The sequence below is a fragment of the Cupressus sempervirens genome, chromosome 2, assembly GCF_028749045.1.
Source record: "Cupressus sempervirens isolate cs-2001-9-10 chromosome 2, ASM2874904v1, whole genome shotgun sequence".
Taxonomy (NCBI): domain Eukaryota; kingdom Viridiplantae; phylum Streptophyta; class Pinopsida; order Cupressales; family Cupressaceae; genus Cupressus; species Cupressus sempervirens.
This window is the reverse complement of record NC_143119.1, coordinates 114547432-114559553: the sequence shown is the minus strand read 5'-3', so window position 1 is coordinate 114559553 and position 12122 is coordinate 114547432.

Sequence of the window (12122 nt, the reverse complement as noted above, 5' to 3'; positions counted from 1 at the left end):
AAATAGGAAAAATAAAGAAATTGTTGGTAGAAAATATGATCTAATAGCAATTCAATAGCATAGTATATTGAAAGTTTTATTGAAGTAATGATAAAATTAAAAAAAATAAAAGTTATCACCAAATTTCTAACATATTGAATATCTTTACTCAGAGAGAAACCTATAGTTATTAAGAATGAGAAAATTTTCAGGGTTGTTTTGGGTTTTTTGTTCAAGTCAAAATCCTAATTTGGTACTTCTACCTCCATAATATTCAACCTAGATGGATAGAAAAATAATGTTTCTGAATGTCTTTATCTGAAGTATGTTAGGGAGAGATTATAGCTATGAAAGTGCAATAGAAAGTGAAATGTGAGGTGTATATGAGGATCCCAAGGTGCTCAAAGTAATCAAAGGGATAAAATTGAGAGTTCCAAACTTCCAATAAGCAAAACCCCAAAAAAATCCAAGCTAATGTCCTAGTTAGAGATTAATTTCAAAAGAAAGATGAGGCATGGGGAAGGAGTTGATGAGCCATTTGGATTCATCCTAAGAAAATTCAGTTGACTAACTTAGGCAAGTCGTTAAAAGAAAAATGTTGAGAATGACCATCAAACAAGAAATTGTCACAGGATATATGCAAATTATGTGGACATTCACATATCTAACTAGTGCCTAAGCAACTTCAACTCAAAGTACTAAAAACACAAGACTAACACAAAAGTGTCATAATATTTTTGAAAAATACACTATAAGAATAAAGAATCAAACACAAATTAAAAAAGAAAGGCTAGTTAATACAAAAACTAAAATATCCTAAATGATACTAAGAAAATAAAGCCAAAATAAACACAAAACAAAACATAAAATTGCAAGAGCTCTAATGGAGCTTTAGTCTCTACTTTTTGCAAAAAAATTGGAGGGTTAAAACAATGTGACTAAGCAGAGATGACTCTTTGGGCAATGTTGCAATTGGTTCAAGAGACAATAATAATATCACACTCAAATTTAAATATTTTAATTTAACCAAGGGTAAAAGAATGTTTGTGTTTCTTAATTATCATGGAGAAGTCACTTTCACGAACTATTAACTCTGCTAACTTGAATAGAAAGTGTTGAGATTCAACAAAAGGGGGATTTTTAGGAAGTTGCAGTATTAAGTTCAATAGTCTATAATCTTTGGTTGTGGTACAAAGAAGACAATGAAAAGATATAACACGTAGGAATTGCCATTATATTTATCATCTATTATAATTCACCTCAAACTAGGACCAAAGGCTATAACATTATGATATATATTTTATGCATTGACTATGGTCATTATCATAGTAAGATCGTTGCTCTAGTATAGAGAGAAACAACAACTCATACTAATATAGGGCACTCCCCTTAATACATCAACAAACAACAGAAATAAAGAACAACAAAAATTGAGAGAACCAAATATGGGCTTCTTATCATTGCCACAAATACAAAATTACATAATTACAATATGCAAACCCACACGGATGCCTTACGTACAGTAGTCTGCAAGACAGAGCTTCGACTATCACCTAGAACTACCCTAGACAACCTATGGGCCTTCCTTATATAGGCACTTTTAATTGCCTAAGAAGGTTCTAGACACTAAGCCCTAACCCTTGAGGCCGACCAACCTCACGTATTATATTATTCCATTACATTTTAATATATATGATCAACTCAAGACAATTTCAAATTACATTTTTGAATGGGTCCACTTCTGGAGACCATAACTTGCAAACTATCGACCCAATGGGCTATTATAACCTCATTCTGGAATCCTTGGCTAGCGATCTACAATAATAGATTGCGCAAGCATTCATTAGTTAAGGTTTCACCTTATTTTAGAGCCATTTAGGCCTTCATCGTTGGACTAGAAGTTTGGATAACCAAAATTCATACCAAAAATATGTAATAACTGCACCGATACATGTGATAAAACAATAAAACTCATATGGCAAGCTAATATGTCAAAGATGAACCTCCATATATGAGATTAGAACAATACCAACTTACTAAAATTAGCAAGCTTCCACAAATAGCAACTATGTACAAGAATAGCCCTTATTCAAAATGCAAAAACTGGAAATAAAAATATTTTTGGGTGATCTGCAAGATTGCCTTTACACCCAAGATGCTCCTACATCACATAAATAGCTTGAGTTAGAAATGAGCTTAAAGTATAACAAGATACTTAAATGTTCATTTTATGTTTTACCCCAAAGTTAAAATCAGACTCTGGACTTCAAATTTTACGTATTTGACAAAGTTGACAATATTGTTGAGCATCTATTCATTATAATTGTGCATATATTCATTATTGTTGTGCATTTAGACCATATTTTTGTGCATTCATGCAATATAGTTGAGTATCATGAAATATAGTTGTGTTTTTGTGCAACTTTCTAAAACTGCGCATTATTGAGTAATCTTGCACTTTTGTGCAAGATATGTGACTTTTAATATAACTATGCATACATGACCCAAAGTTGCACTTTTGTTCAAAAGTGAGTGGCAATCAAGTTGGACTGATAAATGTGTAGTGTTGTGCACAGGTGTTGGATTCCTATGCATATTTGTAATATACTTGTGCTTTTTGTCCAGAATACACAAAAAATGTAGAATGTAAGGAATTGAATTCCCAATTTGACCTTGATAAGTTGGCCTTATGTCCAGGGAATCCAATTCATTACAATCCCCAAATGACATACTAGGATTCTCCCCCCATGACTCCAATAAAGAATTTACTTAAAAGGGAAATCTAAAAGAAAATTTCAAAATATTAAATCTTCATACACATGGATTTTCTTACTTCAACTAGGTACATAGTAAGATCATGTAAACACATCAAATATATCAACAACACGTTGTTTTCAATTTCCCTTCTATATTATATTTCTAGAATTATAAGTAGAGGGAGAGGATCTAACTTGTGGGTCTTGGATTGGGTTGTCTTGTGATTAAGGCACCCTCTATCCTCTCACAATAATCATACTATCATCTTCTTCCTTGAGGTTTTCCCTTAGGCTTCCCAAATACTTCTACAACCTATTTTAGTTTCCATGTTCTGAAAACTTTCTAGATTTAGATATCCTCATAGCCTAGTCTTTTGATGAAAATTTTAATAATAATTTTCTTCCCCAAACTCTTGAGAATGCCTTGGATTTATATGGTGTAGAATGATTGCAAATTGTTGTAGTCATTACAATCGGCACCCCTATGGTCTAATTAATTAAATCAAACCATCTACTATGTCATGAAGCTTTCATCCCAAGGGGATCACATGATCCAATGATCAATTCACTCCTCCTACATCCATGAGGTCAAGGGTTCAATTCTCATGATCTTTTGTTATTCTTATCTATTAACTTATCCCTTTATAACAACTTTTAGCTTATATCTCTTATTAAGGTTCTCAAAGAATGTGAGTGGTGAGATGGTTTATCTACCTCTCTTTTTTTACTTATTTTATTTATCCTTAAGAAACATGTAATTAAGCTAAGACTCATAATGTACCTAATAGTCAGTGTATATTTATTCAGTCATATATGTGTGCACCCATGATATATACTTAGATAACTATACCTAATCAACCCACATAAACATTATCAAATCAAGATCTCATAAATCACAAATAAAATGTCAATGTATCAAAGTATCAACTCAACATCACAACCATGCATGAAACCACTAGTGTAGAAACACATATTGAAATATCAAATTAGAAGTTCAAAATCGCAAAAGTTCCCCAATTAGTATTTGATTCCCTAATCAATAATTTTAGGCTTAGGGTGCCTATATAGATCATAATGTCATCTCCTTTTTATTAACAACTAGTTTAAGGATTTTGAGGCACACCCAGACCTATGTAGCTAGGTGGAGTCAATACATGGTACCTGCACACACCTGCATCACTGACTGACAAGACACAATACATATGCATATATACAAACAATGATAGGAAAGAAAGGAGTTTATCATTGTATATATCTCCCAAAGAAGTTACTACAACTACCTCCTCTCATCTAGAAAACATGCCAAACAGAATAAACACACACACACACACACAATGGGTTAGTTGGGTTAGCTTAAAACTAAATCACAATAAAAAATGATATATCCAACCAAGCTATTGAAAGCATGATACTAAATTCTAATTCTAAAAAACATGTCGACAATTTATTTGATCTCCTAAGAGTAACATTATTTATAACATGATCAAATATCTGATGCAAATCAACATTGTAGGCAAACTTCAAGTAATGCCACAAGGACATGCAAGGTAAGGATAAAGTTATTTCTAACATATTATATCATAGTAATCTTGTTGATTCACTTTCCATTTCCTAGTAGATAGGGATCATTGAGTTAATGAGTGTTTGAGGGTTCTTGTAGTTTTCATCATAATATTTTTTGTCAAGGTAAGAAATAACCTTATCTTCAAAAATGGCCCAAGTGTAATTAGATTATCTCCAAAATCTACTTATACTTTTTAGGATTAGAGGGGTATTAAAAAGTACTAATTTTTCAAACTATTTGGAACATATCAATTAGAACTCATAAATATGTCACAAGATACAATGCTAAGGTATAAAAGAGAGCTAAGATGCATCATACAATGTTGGAAAGGAAAAAGTACATCCATAACATCACATGTAGCAAAGAAAGATGTTGAAATTAAAATACATTCATGCCATGTACATGAGGAAAGTAAGATGATACAACATAGGCACAATTTTGGTAAGAACACTCAAATCCAAATATATATATATATATATATATATATAGAGAGAGAGAGAGAGAGAGAGAGAGAGAGAGAGAGAGAGAGAGAGAGAGAGAGAGAGAGAGAGAGAGAGAGAGAGAGAGAGAGAGAGAGATCGATGTCACATACAATGAGATATCCCAAAATCTATATAGTTATCAAAAGTATCATTGAATCTCAAAAAGTGTACATTAGATAAATTATGCATATATCAAAGATCAAGATATAGAGACATGTATCCCAGGACTCACTCCCACCATCATGACTAGTACGAGGGGGAGGAAGTGACATGTCTATCCTTGATAGTGGCAGTAGAACTACATTGTCCAACTACACAACAACTCAAGAGTATAAAAGCACTTTGTCTATTGCAAGAACTGCTCCAATATATTACCCATAATAGTATTGTGTTGGTAGGCAACAACATGTTGAGCCTTATCTCTCTCAATATTTAATGTCTGAATCTTAGCATCTTATTAAGCATGAACCTCTTGGATTTGAGCATCTCACTTGGCCTATAACTCCTAGATCCAGGTACCATGCTCTGCCAATAGGGCATGTGTCATAGCTAGCTATGTCTGAGCTACCACCAGCTCAATCTAAAGCTCCTTGACATGACATCAAAGATTAGATAATTGGCCTATTGACTAAGCCTCTTTGATTGATGCCTACTTTATTGTTGGTACCTCCTTTGTAGGGGCTTCCTCCATCTCCTCCTCAAAATATGCCTCATCAAGGAGAGGACATGTTTTTTATGACAACCCGGATATCCTTGAACCACTCAATAATGAACTATCTTCTCACCCTTATCTTTATCAAGGATACCATATCCTCCATGACTACTACACTGATGACAACTAAGGCTACCATCTCACCTCATCACCAACATTGGCCAATAGTGGGTGCTTGGGTATTGCTTGATATAGTATCTCCACCCCTGTGTCCTTATCCTCAACCTTGACCTCCTCTAGGTGTAGCATCATCATTGTCATCTAGATGAGGGATACTCTTTTCTAGGTCATTAAATCTAAGAAAGGGATGAGTATGTTAGCATAAATGATGTTGTGATGGAAGGTGATGTGTAGTGGTGTCATGATATAGATTTGATTGCATGATGATCAATTATTGTATTGTTATTGATGTCAACTATTGACCTCGTGTTCCTAGTATATTTCCAAGCATAAACATGATGGACAAGGTTTTGCAGTGAGTATCAATGGTAGTGGTCATTATGAGAGAATTGAGAATGTCTGTGAACATCCACGGTGTGATTGCTACTATTGAAGTGAAGAAAGGTATGATTAGGAGAATTAATAGTGCAACTACAATAACATTTAGTGACAACCAATAGATGATTTGATTAGTTTATCAAATCTATGATGGGCCAAGTGGAGTTATCACATGAGATAACAATCAACATAATCTAAATGATATAGTTGCAACCATAACTCATTAGGGTAATCGATAATGTAGTGAAAAAATGGACAAGACATCATAATAGTAGTGGTAGAGTTATTCAACATGTTAAAGTATATTATGTTCTTGAGTGATAGTTAGTAAATTAATGATCGATGTTGACATTAGGACAAGTTCAGATGTTGACGTTAGGATTCACTGATGTGTCTTAATCATTAGAGGTGATGGTCTTCCATCACATTGATCGATGATAGTGTATGGGGAAGATTTTGGAGGAAGAAAGTGTTTGGTCAAAATGTGTTTAATCGCTTCACATAGAATTTTATGTAAGTTAATGGATTGGATGACGTGGTCTTGAAAATGTATTTTGTGGTTTGATTTTAGTCTTTTGGTGCATTGTATCTTAGTAGGATATTTAAAATACATATAAATTTTAAAATTAGGGCTTGATTAAGGTGGTGGACTTAAAATTTTAATTTATACTAGTGGAAGCTAAACAATTTGAATTATTGATTGTGGCTGGACAAGTGCGGTGAAGGGTGCAAGTTGAAATCAAGCTAGGGTAGAGTTGGGTATGTTGTGAAGAGAGTTTGAGCTTCAACAAATATGACCAAGTAGAGGAAATGTTATTCCAATAATAATTCTTTCTATTGGTCCCTAACAGTTGTAGAGCAGTGAAATCTCCAAATCGAGTAGATCCTGGCAAGTCCTTTATTGTAAATCATTTAATAGGGTGGCACTTTGATTAGTGTTCAAATTCCTTTAACTAGGCTACCCATAATAGGTTCAAACTCCTAATAGGGCTAAAGGTAAATCCATTAATTGGGTGGCACCTAACAATGTATTTGTAACTCCTAACAAGCTTAAGCTCCTCACAAGGCATACTTCAAAAGACTGCCCAATTTGTGGGTACCAATCCTAATAAGATCACAACTAAAGACAAAATGAACACAGCATGAAAGGAAACATTTATTATCTAAAATAAGAAACTATTATATTCATTGCAACAAAAATAGACTCAACTACATGTCCTATGGGCTACGATATTATCAAATTCTAGAGAAAAACTCTTCTCACAATACCTTCTCCCAAAACTCCACTGAAAACTGCCTTTACACCTCATCAATGGACCTTAAGTAGTATGCTTTAGGTTTAGGGTTAGGAGTTCATTTTACATTCTATCACTTGGTGGCCACTGCCAAAAAAAGGTTCTATAATTTGAATTAGAAGTCAGTGTAAAATTAGAGGATTCTGAAAAAGGAAGTCCAACTTCAGGGAGGCATAACTTTTGATCTTGGACTCCAATTGACAAATTGCTTACATTTTTAGAAATATCTCTGAGCACTCTATATTATTCCAGGTTTCCTATAACCAACCCCCATTTTTGGGGCCATTCAATATTGGAAATACAATAGGGAAATAAACTCCAAGAGAGGGGGGGTGTGAATCAACACTTAAAACTTTCAACCTCTAAAACTATTCACCACACATCCATCTCACAATCTATGCATATAAACTAAAATACCGAATTAAGAAAATACATCCATAGCATGAAAGTAAAATATTCAACACATGTATGACACAAGATATTTGGTCACCCAAAAACCCTCCAAGGAGAAGGTAAGATTGGGGTGGGGATGACACTCACAAATCTTCACTACCGCAGTAATAAAGTGTATCTAATGAAGGTTACAATGTTTGGCCATGAAACATGATCTACCCTATGAATGGTCTACCCTGTTAAAGACTAACAAGATTGTTAGATCTCACCCTATTACATATTTAAACACCCTACTAAAAGTGTGCTTGGTAAGAGAACTTTAACTTACAATGAAATAAGCACCCTGTTAAAGGATTTACAATAGCCCATTAAGACTACTCTATTAAGAGATTTAACCGATTCACCTATTAAATTGTCTCAGCAATGATCCTTCGATTAGCACTCTATTGCTTGATGTCAGATCACCTCTATATTGATGTGTACTTGAGCCTTTCTAATCAGATGTACCTTTGTTGTCCTCTAATTCCTTTCCTCTATTCTCCTTTAATTGATTCTGCAATGTAACTCAAGTCATAACACCTTAATCACCATGAATGCTCTGTTTGTGCATGCAAACTCTCTTCAATTATCCTTTGCATTCCTTAGAGAGTTTAAGGTTCTTCCTTAAGAAGACCTAGGTGATTTAGGGTTAAGTATGAATCAACAGTAGTGATTCATCCATATTGCCACTTAAACCTTCCCTTTTTTTGATTGGATACATGTAGTGCATAGGGATTCATAATTAAGATTCGTCCTTATCAACAAAGATCGTAAAAAAATACTTAAGTCAGGTAAAAAATGGTTTACATAGTAGTTTGTGGCAATACAAACAACTATGTCAAAATTGTACTACTCAGCATCTAAAGTCCTTGGTGCTCGACACTAACTGTAACTTGAATGATGCCACTCAACATCTGAATGACTTGGCATGCATTATTTGCTTGGCACTTGAATCCCTCGATACATACTATCTGCTTGGCATTTGAGTGACTCAGCACTTGAGTGGCTTGACACTCACTATTTACTTGGTATGCTCTATCTTATATGTTATGCTTGACATATGCTACTTGTTTGGCATGAACTAAGTAAATGACTTAAGTGTATAGACACTCATTTTTCAAAACCAATTTGAAATCAACAATCTCCCCCTTTGATATGAGTGTCAAAAACACTTGGTCATGCATTAATGATCTTATCCTTACGAGCATAACTTAGATATCTAGTATCTATTTGACTTCTATACAAAAATTTCAAAATATCAAAATTTTGCAACACATGACTTATTAGTCATACCTCAAAATTCCATAACTCCCTCTAAGTTTATTGTTCTATGCTATACTCTATATCTGAACCATTATCTTTCTCCTGCTAAGTAGATTGTCTATTTATTTATCTTTGTCTCTGTCTCCCATACTCTTTCTCATTACTTGTTCTCTTACTCCCCCCTTTGCTCTTACACCCCCTTTTTCCTCACTCCCCCATTTTGACACTTATGTCAATGGGTTATACACTAATAATGTGTTTGTCCAAAAATGGTTTGTGGATCTCTAGTATAATCTTTAGAGCTACATCCCAATTATCACTAGCTACCTCCAATGACTTGATTTGGATGGCCAGCTCAACAACAAGATGTATTAAGCCTTCATGTGTAGAAAGATGAGAATCCTTCTTCATGAGAGTTTTAGTGTAGGCTAGTTCCTTGTGCAATATCTCCATGTGTGGAGTCAAGGTAGATTGGATGCATATCAGTTTAGCCTTGCTGTTGGCTTCATCTACATGTAATGTTACTAACTAACTTTGGGAATGTAGGAGGGTGTTGAAGTGTTTCTCACTTTGGGTTGGAGACTTTGGTAGAGTTATGCCAGATGTTTGCATAATGCTTTCCAAATTTAGGATATGACTCCTAACTTCCCTTGTGAAGAGTGTAGTATTATTGAATTTGGTATACAAAGAGAAAATATTCTCTAGTATCTTCTTCACATTCTCTATTTTGGTTGCTAATTCAACTTGTGTCAGTGCAATATCACTTGATATCTTTTCATCAACCTTATGTTGGAACTTTCACTTAGACCATTCAAGTAGTTTTACATTAGAATTTGGGTTTGTGTCATTTAGCTTCTCCACTAAGCTGGTTAACTATTCTATTATTGGCTTGTTTTCCTTTGGAGTTGGTAGACTGAATGCATCAATAAAAATGTCTTTGATATCAATCAAAGCTTGCTTCTTCCTATGCTCCTATTATGAGAGTTTTAGTGTAGGCTAGTTCCTTGTGCAATATCTCCATGTGTGGAGTCAAGGTAGATTGGATGCATATCAGTTTAGCCTTGATGTTGGCTTCATCTACATGTAATGTTACTAACTAACTTTGGGAATGTAGGAGGGTGTTGAAGTGTTTCTCACTTTGGGTTGGAGACTTTGGTAGAGTTATGCCAGATGTTTGCATAATGCTTTCCAAATTTAGGATATGACTCCTAACTTCCCTTGTGAAGAGTGTAGTATTATTGAATTTGGTATACAAAGAGAAAATATTCTCTAGTATCTTCTTCACATTCTCTATTTTGGTTGCTAATTCAACTTGTGTCAGTGCAATATCACTTGATATCTTTTCATCAACCTTATGTTGGAACTTTCACTTAGACCATTCAAGTAGTTTTACATTAGAATTTGGGTTTGTGTCATTTAGCTTCTCCACTAAGCTAGTTAACTATTCTATTATTGGCTTGTTTTCCTTTGGAGTTGGTAGACTGAATGCATCAATAAAAATGTCTTTGATATCAATCAAAGCTTGCTTCTTCCTATGCTCCTATTTGAGCAATTCTTGATTCTTCTTCTTTGCTAGAGCTTCCTAGTGTATGCCCATCTGCTCAATAGTAATAGTTGCATAATCAAACTTGGGCAACTCAATTACTTCATCCAGATTTACATCAACAAAAGATGTAACTTTAGCTTCCTTGGACATGCTTGGACTTGACCTTGAGGATTATAACCATGTAGCTTCTATGTTCAGCCTCTGAAGATCTTGACTAGGAGGAGCGATAGATTCTAGTAATGTTACCAGTGCTTGTATTGCTAATTGCTCTCCTGGCTTTGTTGTCAAACTTGACTCTTCAATTGTGTCATTCTCTTTCTCTATATTACTAATAACACCTTGATTTTGTGTTGTAGGTGTAGGAGTACCTACTTGACCTATTTGAACTTTGTTCCTTCATTCTTCTCTATCTCATCTTTCTACTCTCCAATTGTCTCACCCTTGTCATGTTCACTTTCTTCTATAGTGACTAAGACTGAATTACTTTGTGCAAATGTGTTGATGGTAGAAGTATATGTCTCCTTCCTTTGATATACCACAAGGGGTAATGTAGGTTGTATCATGGTGAATTGAGGAGGGGTTGAAGGTGTAATTTGTTTACATACTTCCTCCCCTACAAATACCTTATCTGACTTCTCAATCTCATTAACATTCACCAAGACAAGATTCTCATAAAGTTTGGCTTGGGTGGTGGATTCCACTAGTATCTTCTTCAAGTCATCCTTTGTGAGGGGATTGATTTTCTAAGTGATAGTATCAGAAACATCCTTTATCTTTACAGTACCATCTTCTATGTTCACCTCATGTGGAGGACTAGCACTCAGCACTAGTGGATCCAGTACACTCTATTCTATTGGATGCTCATCCTTAGCTAGTGCTTTTGTGTCTATGTTCATGTTTGTGCCTCCCTCAACTATATCTTGTTCAATGCCTTCTTCTTTTTCTCTTTCTTTTTCCTCACCTACCTCAATAGGTGCCTGCAATATTGCCTATGGTGTTGTCAAACCATATAGTGATTTCCACATCAAAGTAGTCTTTTGTACAACACCCTCAATGTTATTCTACAATATATTGGATGCCATGTATTTTGGTGCAAATTTTCCAGTATGCTTCTTAATAGCTTTTTCCATTGCAACCTTACTTAGTTATGGCATTACCTAGCCAAGTGTGTTCTCTCTTATTTGTTTTTCTATATCTAGACAACAGTGCCACTTCTGCTCAACTCTCTCATACAAGCTTTTGGTTATGGAGTTGGCAAGTTAAAGAGGAGCCTTTTTAAATATTGCCATAATGACATATACTGCCTCTTCAACTTGATTGTTTTCAATCTTCCCAAGATTGTCAAACTCAATGTGAGAGAATCCAGATAAATTAGCATCATTTCTAATATTCTCACATAGATTTTCTAAATCTGAAGAAGAATTGTGACTTACCACTTGAAACTAGTTGTTGTCATTAGATTTAGTTGGAGCAACATATTTTCTCCTCGATCTCTTCTAAGATTCTTCACCCTTGCTAGCTTGACTAGCTCTCTTCTCCTTTGGCTTGGCTACTTCCTTAGTCTTTTGTGTAGTGGCCCTTGTGCTAGCCCTTAT